This window comes from Cryptomeria japonica, chromosome 3 (genome assembly GCF_030272615.1).
Source record: "Cryptomeria japonica chromosome 3, Sugi_1.0, whole genome shotgun sequence".
Taxonomy (NCBI): Eukaryota; Viridiplantae; Streptophyta; class Pinopsida; order Cupressales; family Cupressaceae; genus Cryptomeria; species Cryptomeria japonica.
Window position 1 is genome coordinate 438924358 of NC_081407.1, and position 8572 is coordinate 438932929.

Below are 8572 nucleotides of genomic sequence, written 5' to 3' on the forward strand. Positions count from 1 at the left end.
GGATGGGACCAAAAAGTGGTGTGGTAATTTTTTGGCTCCCCATATTTTTGCACTTACCTTGAAGGTAATTGTATTGAAGTGCATCCTTGCACACTTTTATATCACCACTCTATTGAGGTCAAAAACCAATTTCAAAATAGTGGAAAGTTAAAAGAGGTGAGAAAGAAAAACAATTTTAAGCTCACTAATGATTTACTCAATACAAAATATTGTAATAATGGTATCTTTACACTAAGATTAATAGAGTTTAAAAATGGAATACCAATGTTAAGAGTTGGAGAATTTTATTCCAATTAATTGGGGGGGGGGAGAGCCCTTGATAGAAGAATATCGAGAATGAGCTTCAAGAAGAGCTCCTCTCTATGGAATCTCAATTGAAAAATGATCCCTTTAATAAGCCATCGAATGTGGAGTTGGTGGGAATAAAATACAAGTCGAGAAAGCTGCAAACTAAAAAGATTCAAGGATTAAAGGCCATGATTAAAATGAACTTGTTAAAAATGGAGGTAAAGGCTACAAATGTTGTTATATGGAACCTAATCAAACTCGGAGGTTAAATTTTCCCTACTTCTATCAGTGCGGTTTCCCCCCATATTTTTCAATGGGGGTTTAGGGGTAGCACCCCCAAGATGGGGTCAAGGGGCAATGCCCCTTGCAAGGTTCAGGGGCACCACCCCTGACGCGCTCCCATGGGGTTGAGGGGCAGCGCCTCACGAGGCCAAAAAGACTTATTATTTTATAAAGACATTGGGTGTTATTTTTCTATTGGCTGACATGTTGTAACCCTAATTTTGTAACCAACATAAGTCTTGATAAAAAAGCTAAGGGTTAGGGTTTTTTGTAGAGAATTTTGTAGTATTTTTGCATCGGTATTGAGTTGCAAGGAGATTGTTGGTTGTAATCAGTTTTGATTTACTGGATAATAATATTGGACTCTCTATTTGGTTGATGTAGCTTGAGATTGGGTGAACCACGTTAAATATTGTCTCTTCGCTATTATTATTTATGTGTTTTTCATTCCTGTGTTAAATATTTATTTGCATATAATTGTTATTTTCTGCATGCAATTCCTAACAAAAAATTCTTCTTCATCCTAATAAATGAAAAAAAATATTAGAGAGGATTTGACTCATTCTGGGTGAACAATGTGTATGTAAAGTATTATGCCCAAATCAAGAAAGAGTTTTGAAATATTTTATCAACTAAAGATGATAATATTTACTATAAAAGAGCCCAAGAACATTATAAAAGGCTTATTCCTAAGAAAATCAATAAGGAAGATAGTGAGTGGCTTTAGAGAGGAGATTATGATGGTCATTAAAATATCTAAAAATGATAAATCTCCAAGTGTTGATGGGTTGCTAGTTGAATTCTATGCAAATAACATAGACCAAATTAGTGAGGATCTTTTGTAGATTTACTTTGAAGCTATATATAAATGCTCTTTGGGTAGTAATATAAATGAAGGTACCAACAAACACTTTCCCAATGAAGGAGATAGATCTCAAATTAGGAACTAGAGGCCCATCACTCTTGTCATTGTCTCCTAAAATATTTTAGCCAAGCTATTGGCTTTAAGACTTACAGATATTCTCCCATCCCTTATTAGTAATAATTAAACTAACTAGGTCCATATTAAAGCTAGATTTAACTTGAAAATTCTAATTACCAATTGGGAAGCTATGGAGTGGGTTAAAACATCTAATCAAAGGGTTGACATGTTCCTACTTGATTTTGAGAAGGCGTATGATAAGGTATAATGGTTTTTCATCATAACAATTCATAAAGCCTCTGTTTCTACTCACAAATCTTGTCAAATAGAAAAGTTGTATTTAAGGATCATGTTGTTTCTTAAGTAACTCATATGGATCTCTATTTGAACCTTTTCATCCCCATAGATAAACAAGGAAAGGATACCCTCTAGTCCTTGTTATTTTTATGATTGCAAGTAATGCTATCTTTTATCTATTGAGAGATATTAGTATGGGAGTGGAAGCTAAACGGATTTCTATCCCCAATAAAGAAAAGCTTCTTAACATTCGATTTGTAGATGATAGTGCAATTTTTGTGAACTTAGAGGAAAGGAATTTTGAAATTCTAATGAGCAAGCTGAAGATATTTTGTAAAGATTTTAGTGCAAAGCTATTCAAGATAAAATTTGTGATGCTTAGTTGGAATAATTTACCTCTAGAATGGTTTGAGAAGTTTGAATTTCAATAGGGGTGGGCCTAATAAGAAGGTTAGATTTTTAGGGATTCTATTTGTTGTTAACCCTTCCTTGAAGGATATGTGGGACTGGATTAATGGTAAGATTGAAAATAAAATTGCAAAATGGAATTAGACAATATCTTTCTTTGGTTGGTAGAGCGAGCACATTTGTCAAAAAATCTTAAACTCTTATAAGTTATATTGTGCTTCAATTTGGTTGTTTTGTAGCTAATATGTCAATGAAATTCAAAAGTGTATTAGAAAGTTTCTATTGTTGAATAGAAAAGGAAAAAGATGCAACTAAGCAAGAATGGTTATATTTGGATAAAGACAATGGCGGCATTGGATTAAAAGACTTGAGCCTTGAAGGAATTCATTGTATGTTGAATGGATTATCAAGTCCTTCAATGGTAATGAGCCCAAGAAAGTTTCAGTATGAAATCATATTTAGGTGGGAACCCCTAAGTAGGACAAGATTTGGAAAGTTTGCACCCTTGTCATTCTTATTTGGGAAATTTTTTTATATCCCCTTTTGACTCTAATTTTTTCAATAGTATATGGAAGGCTTGAGAATTTGTCAATAAACTGATATAAAATAATGAATCCAATAACAAGGAAAGTAAACTATGCAGTTTCAAGTCAATTTGGTAGAATCCCCAGTAAAAGAACAAACCCCTTGCTCTCTTACAAGGATGCTTTGGTAAAATCTAGGATAGGAAAGGAATTAATAATTTTGGAATTATTATGAACAATAGGCAAAGCAAGTCTTGGGTTTCTCTCAATAGTAAGTATGGTCTATCTCATACTCAAAGAGAACTTACTTAGTCCTTAGAAAAGCCTACGAGAATGTTAAATTTCTTGTTGAACTCAACTTTGATACTAGAACATATGATAATCTTAAGTGGTGGGATGGAACTTCTCTCCATAATATGAATTCCAAAAGAAATTATACTTCACTTACTAACTCTCAAGAGGTTGTTAAGCACCTCAATGATTGTTGACACTTGATCCTTAATCATGCGCATTGGTAAAATATTCTTAAACACTCTTGATCCTTTGTTAGTGAATGAAAGAAAACTTGTTTTACATGTCAATTTGAGTTATGTCCAACTTGGTAACAATGTGTTCAATTTGCAGAATCAGTGAAATTGTTAATCATATCTTCTAGGAGTGTTTCTCTGCTAAATAAATTTGACTGTTATTGTTTGCTCAAATAAATCTTATTTAACTATGTTAAAAGGATTAAAAAAGAACTTTGATTGGTTTTAGTTTCTTTAGTTTTCTTCAAAGAAAGAATTGAGGAATTTTTCCAAGACTTACTGAATTTTCATAAAGCTCATCTTTCATTCTATTCCCTTTGCAGGTTACTCTGTTTCGTGATTAGAGCTTATGACAGTTCAAATCAATATTAAGAAATTTGAGGCGAAGACACCTAAATGTTGACTGGACTGGATATGCCATAGAAGAAGATGACAAATTTGTTGTAAAATTATTTTTAATTTCAGAAGAGATACAACAAAAATTATGCATATGATTGCTTCTAGAAGATATGGGGCTTAAAAGAGAAGCGGGGTGATATCGAAGAAGACTGTGGATTGGAAGTTGTGAGATCTTATGAAAACACATCTGAAATCAATCCACCAATTTATGGCATGGATAGCTTCAGTGAGAACTGGAACATTTAAAGCTGCAATATCTAAAGTCTTTTTGTAATTAAAACACTTTCTATTGGTGACCTCTATTATCTTTTTTGGATCATGTCATGGTCTGTGCTTTCTATGATCGATCATTCTCAGTTTGAGCTTGACCTGCATTTTGTAACTTACCTTTTATTAAAAAATATATAATCAATTAAAAAAATAAAACAAACAATAGGCATTAAAGCAATGAGTTTAGAATATAAAGGAGAACATTGCAGAATCCAGACAAAATTGTGCAAATCTGATGACTCAAAAAAAAAAAATCTGGATCCTATATAAGTAACATTGCTCAAACATGTACATCCAATAGTGAGCATAGAGGGAAATCCAAGAGCATGAACTTGTCACAATAATAAACATTTGGACTACGAAGACAGTACCATGAAAAGAAGATTTATGGTGTCTACACACTGAAGATTTACTCCAATTACATATCATGGTGCAACAACAAATGTAATGTTTCATCCATTGCTCGAAATACCCACCAAGTATATTAAAACAGTAAATTTAAGACATTACCAGTTTGTTCATTATTTTGGCCTCCTACAATTTTGAGCAGTGTTCCATAGAGTGACAAGCCACTACAGGACTGTCAGCCATTCTTACATTTCCTTCTCAGAATTTTCTTGGTAAGCAATGTTATTATTTATTAGTTCAAGGTTCTTGGAAGTAGAGGAGTAACACTCTTAATTTTTATGGTAATTTATTTGATAATTTCTTTACTAATTAAGTATAAGTAATGTTATTATTTATTAGTTCAATGTTTTTCGTGTAGTATGAGCCACTACTACACCAAACTGAATTTTCCATCAACTATTTTGTAGATGTTCTTGATTTTTAAGATTTCGTCCATTTTTGACTGAATTTTTGACACAGAATTGTTTTTGATTAAAAAAGCAGTGAGGACAAGGGCGCTGACTCTTTACATAGTAAAACTATTAAAAATCACAGTGCAGAAACAACACTATAACAGCAATTAACAACAACTATCAGCAAAAAGGAACCAAGTCTTTAGAAATCAGAAACAATAGCAGAAAACAAAAAACAAACTACAGGGTTGTTTCATTCATTGGACAAGAACTTTTAGAGGTCCCTAGCCTCCTGCTTGTCCTCCTCAGTGTCTGCAGAACGTTCTCTCAGGAGAGAGAGGGTGAGTGCAGAACTATGTAGAACCTGCACATGGAATTTGTTAAGGCCCACCATTTAGACTTCCCAAGCCTCCATCTTGACACAAAATTGTTAAATCCAATAGAATTCCACCATTTCCTACCTTGATGTCAAGCAAGGTCAGAAATTAAAAATGACGAATCAATTCACCCCAAGAAGAAAATAAAAAACAATCCAATGAAAAAAAACATATCAATGAAAGACAGACACAGATTGTTTAACTGATAAACAAATGAAAACAAGGCATAAGTGTGAGTAGATTGTGATGTTTGTAAGTGATTGGATTTGACTTGTTTTTCATCTCTGCAGATTTTTCACGTGCTACTTTAAATAGTTGGCACCTTGGAAAATAAGGCCTCTGATTTCTTGAGAGGAAAGTTGAAAAAGTCATGATTATGGTCTGCTAAAATGATAATGAATGCTGTAGAAATTAATACATGCAAGATGGCGCCGCCCAGACTTGAACTGGAGACCTTCAGTGTGTTAGACTGACGTGATAACCAACTACACCACGGCACCCATGGCTTCTGTGTAAAAATTTGTTCAATATGATTATTTAAAAATGTTTTGTATGAAAATTTGAACATTCTAGTTGATTAGAGTTTCCTTTCAGACAAAGACAACTATTTGTCCAACTATCCTAGACAAAATAATTTCTATTTGAAAGAATGTTTTGGGCAAGATTAGGTGGAAAGGTTAAGGAACCACCACCTTCTAGACAGCTCTTTCGAAATAGTTTAAATTTTCTTTTCATTTTTAAGATTGGTAGTGTTTGAGAAGACCTACTGGTATAAGTAGGATGTTTTTTTGTTGAGGTGTTCAAAGCTATTCCCAAACATGTTAGACTTATTTAATTGTACATTAAATCATCTTTTATTGATACATTGATGTAATATCACATGATTTTTTAATTTTTAGTCTAAGGATTACATTTCATTCAATTATCAAGTATTCATGATCAAAAAGTCACAATTACTAGTACTTTAATATTGAAAAATATTCAGCATTAAATCGACATTGCTATAACAACTATTGAAACATGCTCAACTATTGGATTTCTCTCTTGTTGTATCCTATGAATTATTTGTATATTTTTATTTTTTAAGAGACACTAATATTAAGCATTCATTAGGTTCTATTAGTTGGTAGTAAGCCAATGAGATGTGAGAATTAAAATAATTTGATCAAATTTTCTACTAATATCTTTCTCAAATTTATTTTTAAAATATCAAAATTAATTTATCAAACATTCTATTGAATAATTGTTATGAATGGTAGTATTAGTGTGATGCAAGCTATGGAATTTTTATTTTTCCATTTGACTATAAGAAAATTAATAATTCAAACTTATTTTCATATCAATTTTTATTATATTTATCGTATTATTTGATAAATGATATTATTTTTTACTTAAAGAGTTGTGGACCAATGAATGAAATTTTTTAAATCAGATTTGAGTCATAAATAAGTGAAATAAAAAAAATATGAAAAATTATAATGACAGAAATTAATGACATCATTTTTTAAAAAATAAAAAAATAAAATAAAATAAAAAATTACAAATAAAAATTACCCACTCTTATTTGGTGTAGAGTAAAATTAGGGATGTATTGAATCATATTCTTGACCCCACATTAAACAACATTTCTTGGGTTAATAAGACTTTTTTTGGGGGCAGTTGACAGATTGAAAACGATTGCAATTGTTGCCTTTTGTGTTTTACAGCGATGGAATCGATCAATAATTCTCTCCTCAATTATTTGAAGTTTATATGAATAATGATGGTATTTCGGTTTCTTCTCATAATTTCTTAAGATACATAAACAATTATTCAGCTTTTTCAAAGGTTATCACAAGGTTTGAGTTTGTATTTATATTTCAGGATAAAATTCAAAACAAATTTATTTGAGTGTTTTTATTGTATTAGTTTTTCTTAGAATTTGTGTAGTTATTTATGATTATATAATATTTATGAATAGATTCACATTACAATTTCTCTTGTAAATTTGTGTTATGTAGGACACAATATGACCCCTAACAACATGATTTGGTGTCTTAAGGGGTCCTATGGTGTCGTTAGGGGTCATATGGAGTCCTAGGGGTCATATGGTGTCTTGGGACACCATAGGACCCCTTAAGACACAATATGACCCCTAACGACACAATATGACCCAAAGCAACCCAATATGGTGTCATTAGGGGTCATATGGTGTCCTAAGAGGTCATAAGGGTTCATGGGACACCATATGACCCCTATGGACACCATATGACCCCTAATGACACCATATGACCGAGCAATGCCAAGATGGTTGTGCCTTATGAAGAAAAGCTGAATAGATAATAACTAATTGAGAACATCAATTCAAATCCATAATCTAGAGGATACTAATAACAGATCTTTGTATATTTATTTTTTTCTAATAATGAAACAGGTACAACTGTATTGAGATAAAATGAAGCTTTTCTCTCATATGAAGATGTCACATTGGCAAATTGGTCTTTAATATAATACACAAGACATAAGTAAAATCAAAATGCTCTCAGGGTATACTTTTGGACTTGAACCATATTGCATAAATCTCAAGGCTTCAACTTGATTATCATTAAAGGTTTCTGATTGTTTACAAAATATCCCTTCATATCCCTTCATGGATGTCACATGCGTAGGGTATGACCCCGAGCGTCGGATCGAGTGGGGGGGGGCAAAGCAGGAGCATGCGTAGGGTAATAATGCCTAACTGAACATGTCAGAGCCGATGGTTCATCATCGCGACGAGCTGAACGAGAAATCGACCAGGCGACAACATTCCATTGAGTGAGACTGACGATTTTTTTGCCAACCGAAAAATTGCTGCCCTAATAAAACCGTAGGGCAACTTGAAATACTGAGATAGGCTTTTGTAGGGACCCCTCTTGTGGCCCCATAGGTTCAAATGGATCGTTCGCAGGTGCCACAGATTCTAAGTTAGGGCCCGTCAAAGTTTGACAATTTTTAGCACTTAGGGCGCTCAAGGGACGACGCTGGTAGGGTATGACCCCGAGCGTTCGATCGAGTGGGGGGGAAAGCAGGAGCATGCGTAGGGTAATTATGCCTAACTGGACATGTCGGAGCCGATGGTTCGTCATCGCGACGAGCTGAATGAGAAATCGACCAGGCGACAACATTCCATTGAGTGAGATTGACGATTTTTTTGCCAACCGAAAAATTGCTGCCCTAATAAAACCGTAGGGCAACTTGAAATACTGAGATAGGCTTTTGTAGGGACCCCTCTCGTGGCCCCGTAGGTTCAAACGGATCGTTCGCAGGTGCCACATATTCCAAGTTAGGGCCCGTCAAAGTTTGACAATTTTGAGCACTTAGGGCGCTCAAGGGACGATGCCGATAAGGTATGACCCCAAGCATCGGATCGAGTGGGGGGGGGAAAAGTAGGAGCATGCGTAGGGTAATAATGCCTAACTGGACATGTCGGAGCCGACGGTTCATCATCGCGACGAGC

The 8572-nt window shown here is 33.9% G+C and overlaps 1 non-coding gene across 1 annotated transcript; it reads right to left on the minus strand.

Annotated features, from left to right (window-relative positions):
- Nucleotides 1-5520: 5520 nt before the first annotated feature.
- Nucleotides 5521-5594, minus strand: TRNAV-AAC (transfer RNA valine (anticodon AAC)). The gene has a single exon. It is a non-coding gene; the product is annotated as a tRNA-Val (tRNA).
- Between the last annotated feature and the right edge of the window lie 2978 nt (nt 5595-8572).